The 8,428-nt window shown below is 42.5% G+C and overlaps 1 long non-coding RNA gene across 1 annotated transcript; it reads right to left on the bottom strand.

Moving 5' to 3' along the window:
• Positions 1-484: 484 nt before the first annotated feature.
• Positions 485-3,138, bottom strand: LOC133575183 (uncharacterized). Its single transcript, XR_009811467.2, has 3 exons — positions 2,700-3,138; positions 2,000-2,071; positions 485-1,918 (listed from the first exon to the last, which is right to left on the bottom strand). It is a non-coding gene; the product is annotated as an uncharacterized lncRNA (long non-coding RNA).
• Positions 3,139-8,428: the final 5,290 nt, after the last annotated feature.

The raw sequence follows: 8,428 nt of genomic DNA, 5'->3' as shown, positions 1-8,428 counted from the left end.
CACGTCACAGCAACCAATGCTGCGTCTACTTATAAGATATCTATGGTTATAACGTCATTGCAAACACTGCAATATGTTGCGTCCACTGCAGTTTGCTACCTTATTCATCCTTTTTGTCAAGTGATTTTTTTTTAAGCAGGGTTGCATGAGGTACCTACACATAACGTTACGTTAGTCAATGTATCACACACAGTAACATTACGTTAGTCAATGTATCACACACAGTAACATTACGTTAGTCAATGTATCACACACAGTAACATAGTGTTAGACGGTGGTCAGCAGCACCGCGTATTTTAGCCACCTACAAAAAGACAAACATAGTCAAATAAAGGTCAGTTAAAATGTATACTATATTAAGAATATGTGTACATATTGCATAGGGCCATGACATCTAAAAAGTACAACTCTGTTCATTGTTATGTTCATGTATTTATGTTTTTCATGTGTAGCATACATCAACACACATACAGTATGAGATGAGATCAATGAGATAAGGTAAGAACAGGACAGAAACTGCTGTGGAACTAGTTACAATGCAACATGCCATGGAAATACAATGTTCTTTCTTTCTTTCTTTAGTTTATTTGGAACATGAACACACTTACATCATAATACATCACACAATTTCATATCATTTCATTTTACATCATGCCCGAAAAGGAGTAGGAAGAAGCAAAGCTTATTTAATCCTACCCCTTTCCCACTTCAAAGCGTTTACAAATATATAGAATTATTTACTGACCTTTTTATATAATAAAATAACATCTATGAATTAGTATACAACAGTTTTGTAATATGTAATTAATTAATTAATTCAGTCATTATTAACATACTGAGATGAAGAATATCTTATTTTCAATAAGGTTGAAAGTATTTCTCATAATTCTTCTTTTTTGTACTCTGTAAGCACTATTATTTTGAACAACCTCTTAAACTGGATCATATCAGTACAATTTTTAACTTCTTTACTTAATCCATTCCATAATTTCATTCCACATACTGATATGCTAAAAGTTCTAAGTGTTGTACGTGCATATAAATGTTTGTATTAGATCTTTTAAGCAGGTGTTTTTTGTTTACATTGTTATTGCCTTCTGGTTAGCTAATGTTTGCCCTGCAGGTAATAGTCACTTTTCCACCCCTTTATATATTAGGTATAGTTGTAAGTAAAAAAAAAAAGGTCAAAGACAAAGCTATTCGGGTTCTTGTGAGTATATACACTTCACTGCCGATGTGGGGGGGCGCCACCTAAAATCTTGCCTAGGGCGCCAGATTGGTTAGGGCCGGGCCTGATTTTGAGACATCAACTCTGCTGTGCTCATTAGTGTACCAAAAACAAACAATATTGTAAGTGATGAAAAAGTACCATAATGAATAAAATATGACAAAGTACATACAAAATCAAATCAAGATAATACTAATATAAAAACCATCACCAGAAACAAGAATTAATTTAATGGATGTTTCATTTTCAACCAAACTTTTTATCTGTACTGAAAGTCCCAGGTTGACTACTTTGAACCTAGAAGTCCAGTTCTTGTACCACATCAGCTCTATTTACACTTTTTAACATGTCCAGCTTCAGTAAACATTTAATTGTTCAACATTCCCTTCCTGCACATTCTTTCTCCACAATGCTTGTTCATCTTGATTTGTATTTTCTCTCATCTTCATTCCAAATTTTTAATGTTTGTTCTCTTATTTTGTCCCAGGTTGTCCTCCTTTGTCTCCAAAACAAAGTTGACCACTGTTGGTAGTTCTAAAGATGCTCTCCTTGTGCCAAGTGGACATGTCTTGCTTGCATGTTGTCCTCTGAGTGTGTCCAAGCAGAGAGACACTGGATCTTTGCACGTCTCTAAACACTGCTGCTGCTCTTCTACAGTTGACATCTTTGCAGGATGATCCATCATGTCCTCTAAACGCAGAGTCTCATAAAGAGGTTTAGAAGACAAACTCAAGAAACTGTCTTCAGAATGTCCCTCGTTGAAAATCTCACCTGTCCAAGACTTGCAGATCCTCTTTCAGTAGATCCCGTTGGGGTAGAAGGGGGGCGTGGTCGGGGGCGTGGCTAAAAGGGGAGGAGTATATTTACAGCTAGAATTCACCAAGTCAAGTATTTCATATATATATTTATTTATTTTATTATATGTATATATATATATTAATTGTATTATATATATATGTATATATATATAATGTTGTAACAAATAATATTTCTATTAAATAGGCTTTACTTTGCATTTTAATTAATGTGGGATTATTTTTTGTATTTAGAAATAATAGTACCAACTTTTTTTCTTTCTTTTTTTTCTCTCCAACATTTGTGACACTGGCGTGGCGCCCCCTGATGGCCGTCATAGGTCATCTTGTGTGATGACTGTATTATGATGATAGTATATATCTGATAGTATATATTTGTACCATGAATACATTTAAGTGGACCCCGACTTAAACAAGTGTAAAAACTTATTGGGGTGTTACCATTTAGTGGTCAATTGTAGGGAATATGTACTGTACTGTGCAATCTAATAATAAAAGTCTCAATCAATCAATCAAAAGCAGTTAACTAGCTGAACAAACAAACCAAACAATTGCTGCCAAACAGCCATTAGACTATAATAAAACGGACAAAATGAGTTGCAATACAGTTTTAAGCACACAGCAAGTGATATTAAAGTGTATATAAAGTAACTCACTTTGTAGTTCCAATGACGCTGACTATCCACTTTTTCTTTTATTGGACGTTGTCAAAAACATATTTGCCATCAGAAAAGACCAGCGGTGTATCCATTGACCTTCTCCTTGTACAGAGTGGACATGTCTTGCTTGCATGTTGTCCTCTGAGTGTGTCCAAGCAGTGGACACAGAAGCAGTGATGACAGCTGAGAGACACTGGATCTTTGCACGTCTCTAAACACACACAACACTGCTGCTGCTCTTCTACAGTTGACATCTTTGCAGGATGATCCATCATGTCCTCCAAAGCCAGTTGACATTCACCATCAGACGTGATGGTGAATGAAGTATGTAGTGCACACATACATGTAAGCTCACAGGCTGCAATGGTTTTATACTCTCTTCTGCAAGGCAACTGTCTTGTGTGTGACTGTATTTAAGTAGTAGGAGGAGCATAGCGAGTTGCAACCAAAGCTACACCTGGCATCCAGCCAGTACTTTCTATTTCCAAAGACATGCACCTGGGGATAAGTTGAATGGCAACACTAAATGGTCCCTAGTGTGTGGATGTGAGTGTGAATGTTGTCTGTCTATCTGTGTTGGCCCTGCGATGAGGTGGCGACTTGTCCAGGGTGTACCCCGCCTTCCGCCCGATTGTAGCTGAGATAGGCTCCAGCGCCCCCCCGCGACCCCAAAGGGAATAAGCGGTAGAAAATGGATGGATGGATATTTAACCCAGTGGTCTCAAATTCAATTTACCGAATTTTTCGGACTATAAGTCGCAGTTTTTTCATAGTTTGGCGATATATATAGCGATTTATGTGTGAAATGATGAACACATTATAATATTATTGATCTCATTCACGTAAGAGACTAGACGTATAAGATTTCATGGGATTTAGCGACAGATAGTTTGGTAAACGTATAGCATGTTCTATATGTTATAGTTATTTGAATGACTCTTACCATAATATGTTACGTTAACATACCAGTTGGTTATTTATGCCTCATATAACGTACACTTATTCAGCCTGTTGTTCACTATTCTTCATTTATTTTAAATTGCCTTTCAAATGTCTATTCTTGCTGTTGGCTTTTATCAAATACATTTCCCCAAAAAATGCGACTTATATATGTTTTTTTCCTTCTTTATTATGCATTTTTGGCCGGTGCGACTTATACTACGAAAAATACGGTACTTAAATGTGGAGTCCTGCAAATAACTTTGGCATAACACTGGGGTGATTTGACACACTCACGTGGATGCGGAAGGAATCCGAAGTTGACGACCACAAGTTTATTTGCAAGTGACGTTTGGTCATACATTTATTGTGAGTCATAACTGTGATGTGTCACACATAATTATTATTATGTGGTTGTATATAAAGGAATCCACACAGTCTTAAGGAGAACATGAAAACTCTCCAGAGAAAGATCACCCAACTGAAGCCTGTTGTGGCCTTGGGGCCGGTTCTAATACTAATCAAATATCATCCCGGGGACCATAGATCATTCATTCGGGCCAGATCCGGCCTGCGGGCCTTGACTTTGACACATATTTAACTTTTGGGGCCAAGTGGTGGCATTCAAACACGGCAAGAAATGCTAAATAAACAATATTTTACTTTAAACCAGAAAACATGAGAGGAAGAGTACAATAATTGATTAAATTGACAATGATTTTTTTCTATTCATGGGATATTCTGTGTACAGTTGAGTCCACAACTCACTTGTGTTCACAAAACCTGCGTCTCTCAAATTACATTTTTTTCCAGTTTCTAATCCACAGAAAGTACATCCACCTGATAAACATGATAAACCTCATTGCTTGACAACATGCCAGCCTGAACCATGTGACGTGTTAGGTTTTTGTTTGCTTTCAGCAGACCGAAAAACATACCAAAAGTCCCAAACCTGTTCTTGTTGTGCTTCAACCGGTTCATGTCCGCAACGAACCTGGCCTCAAGGAAGCACGGTAAGAGGTTGTGAGCGATGTGAGAGGCCCCGCCTTGCCCTAAACACAGAACAGGTGCAGTGCGTAGGGCCCCGTGATGCGTGGCAGGCCCTGTTTTTGTAAGAGGTGCACGTAAAATGTCAGTTCATGATTGACACTGCAGTTCATTTTACATCAAACATATTCCTAGCCGCTTCCTGCTCTGTCACGGATTAGAAGACAATAGCAGGTGTGCCCTCACTTAGCAAGTTGTTATGGTGGCACAGTGTGTTCCTGCTGGTCATGGAAGGAAGAAGATGCTGGCTTCAATTCTTAGGCAAAGCTGATGTATTCATTTTTCTCTCCATCTCTCGACTAATTGCGTGTAGTTTTGCAAGGCTTACTGGCCAATCTGAAGACTGTACTCCCTAAGTTCTACCAGCACGTGAAGTGTTCTACAAGGGGCAAGAACACCCTGGACCACGTGTATACCAACATAAAGCCCGCGTACAGAGCTACACCCCTCCCCCAGCTTGAACAGTCAGACCATCTTTCCCTCCTGCTCTCTCCTACCTACACCCCCATCAGACGCCAGGCCAGGCCTATCACAAAGACTGTTATGACCTGGCCTGACGATGCACTCCCCAAACTTCAGGACTGCTTCCAACACACAGACTGGGACCTCTTCCAACAACAGGAGCTGGAGACAGCCACAGGAACGGTGCTGGACTACATAAAGTTCTACATCGGGAATGTGACTGTGGAAAAAACCATCCGGGTTTACCCCAACAAGAAACCCTGGATGACCAGCCAGGTCCGCACACTCCTCAGGGCCCGCGACGCAGCCTTCAGGTCAGGGGACAGGGCACTGTACAGTGTTGCTAGAGCCGACCTGAAGAGAGGGATTAAAAAAGCAAAGGCGGACCACAGGAGGTGCATAGAGTCCCATCTGTCCAGCAAAAACTCACGGGAGGTGTGGCGGGGCATTCATGACATCACGAACTTCAGAGGCTGCAATATGACAACTGCGGATCAGAGTGCGACACTGGCAGAGGAGCTTAACTGTTTCTTTGCCCGTTTCGAAACCCCCCAGCGACACTCATCTGCTCCAGCCCTGCCCCCGCCCCCACCGGGCTCCGGCGCCACTCCACTCACTGTACAGGAGCACAGTGTCAGACGAGTGCTCCTGGCTGTGAACCCCAGGAAGGCTACCGGACCACACGTAGTACCTGGAAAGGTGCTCAGGACGTGCGCCCACCAGCTCGCTCCCCCCCCTCACCAGGATCTTCAACCTCTCCCTGGCTCAGGCAGTCATCCCATCCTGCCTGAAGTCATCTACAATAATCCCGGTGCCGAAGAAGTCTCCCATCACCAGCCTGAATGATTACCGACCAGTGGCCCTCACTCCGGTAATCATGAAGTGCTTCGAGCGACTTGTTCTCCAGCACATCAAGGACCATATCCCTCCAGACTTTGACCCCCACCAGTTCGCATACCGGGCGAACAGGTCCACAGAGGACGCCATCGCTGTTGCTCTCCACTCTGCTCTGAACCACCTGGAGCAGCAGCAGAGCTACGTCTGGATGCTCTCTGTGGACTATAGCTCTGCCTTCAATACAATAATCCCGGACAGACTCTGCAATAAACTGGACACTCTTGGCCTCCCCCCTCTCACAAACGCCTGGATAAGGGACTTCCTAACGGACCGACCCCAGAATGTGAGACTTGGCCCGCACCTCTCATCCTCCCGCACGCTGAGCATCGGCTCCCCACAGGGCTGTGTGCTGAGCCCCCTCCTCTACTGCCTTTACACCCATGACCGCAGTCCGGCCCACAGTGACAACCTTACCGTCAAGTTCGCCGACGATACCACAGTGGTCGGGCTCATCTCCAGGGGTGACGAGGCTGCCTACAGAGAGGAGGTCCTGAAGCTGACGGCCTGGTCTTCGGAGAACAACCTCGCTCTCAACACCAGCAAGACCAGAGAGATCATCGTCGACTTCAGGAGGAGCAGCACCGACCCTGCCCCCCTCTACATCAACGGCGAGCGTGTAGAGAGGGTCCACACCTTCAGGTACCTTGGAGTCCACATCTCTAATGACTTCTCCTGGACAGTCAACACCACATCAATCATCAAGAAGGCTCAGCAGCGGCTACACTTCCTTAGAGTCCTCGGGAAGTACAACCTGAAGCCTGACCTGCTGCTGACCTTCTACCGCTCGTCCATCGAGAGCCTGCTGACCTACTGTATTACGGTATGGTACGGCAGCTGCACTGCAGCAGACAGGGAGAGGCTGCAAAGAGTGGTCAAGACGGCTCAGAAGATCATCGGCCGCCCTCTCCCCTCTCCCCTCTCTGACGGACATCTACACCTCCCGCTGCCTCAACAGAGCCAGTGCCATCATCAAGGACAGCACCCACCCTGGCTCTGACCTGTTCCACCTGCTGGGAAGCGCTACAGGTGCATTAAAACCAAAACAAACAGGCTAAAGAACAGCTTCTTCCCCAGGGCCATAACCATCCTGAACGGACTGCCCCATTGTCCCTCATAACTGCCTTCTCTTCGGTGCAATAACCCATTCCACCAACCACCCTGTTTTTGTTTTTGTTTTTTTTCATGTATATATTCATTTCACACCATATTCATTGCACTTCTACATTTTTTATATTTTTATATATTTGCACATTGTTTTTCTAGCATGCACACATCGCACTGTATGGAATGGCCTCAATCTCGTTACCTTGCGTAATGACAATAAAGCTGATTCTGATTCTTCTGATTCTGATCCATCCATCCATGTGACGGCATTTTCTTTCAAAATAAAAGTACATAACTTTGTCTTTATACAACTATTCTTTCGTCATTTGCCCTCACACTAACACTAACTAACTAACTAACTAACACTAACTAACTAACTCCTTACTTGGACTAACACTCTTTAGAAGACTCAGTTAGTGAAAAAACACAATTGTCCAACAGCAACACTCGTATGCTCATTTGTGGCCGCAGTCGGATGATATTTCAGTTGGATGATATTTCAGTTAGATGATATTACAGTTGGATGATATTGCAGCTTGATGATATTGCAGCTTGATGATATTGCAGCTTGATGATATTTCAGTTGGATGATATTGCAGTTGGGTGATATTGCATCTTGATGATATTGCGGTTGGATGATTTTGTGGTTGGATGATATTACAGTTAGATGCTATCGCAGCTTGATGATATTGTGGTTGGATGATATTGCAGTGGGATGATATTGCAGCTCGATGATGTTGCGGTTGGATGATATTACAGCTTGATATTTAAGTTGGATGAGATTGCGGTTGGATGAGATTGCAGCTTGATGATATTCTAGTTAGATGATATTGCAGTTGGGTGATATTGCATCTTGATGATATTGCGGTTGGATGATATTGGAGCTTGATGATATTTCAGTTGGTTGAGATTGCGGTTGGATGATATTTCAGTTGGATGATATTTCAGTTGGATGATATTACAATTAGATGCTATCGCAGCTTGATGATATTGTGGTTGGATGATATTACAGCTTGATATTTCAGTTGGATGAGATTGCGGTTGGATGAGATTGCAGCTTGATGATATTGCAGTTGGATGATATTACAGCTTGATATTTCAGTTGGATGAGATTGCGGTTGGATGAGATTGCAGCTTGATGATATTGCAGTTGGATGAGATTGCAGCTTGATGATATTGCAGTTGGGTGATATTCTAGTTAGATGATATTGCAGTTGGATGATATTGCATCTTGATGATAGCGCGGTTGGATGATATTGGAGCTTGATGATATTTCA

The sequence above is a fragment of the Nerophis lumbriciformis genome, linkage group LG03, assembly GCF_033978685.3.
Source record: "Nerophis lumbriciformis linkage group LG03, RoL_Nlum_v2.1, whole genome shotgun sequence".
In the NCBI taxonomy this organism is placed as follows: Eukaryota; Metazoa; Chordata; class Actinopteri; order Syngnathiformes; family Syngnathidae; genus Nerophis; species Nerophis lumbriciformis.
This window is presented reverse-complemented; position numbering and strand designations above follow the sequence as displayed.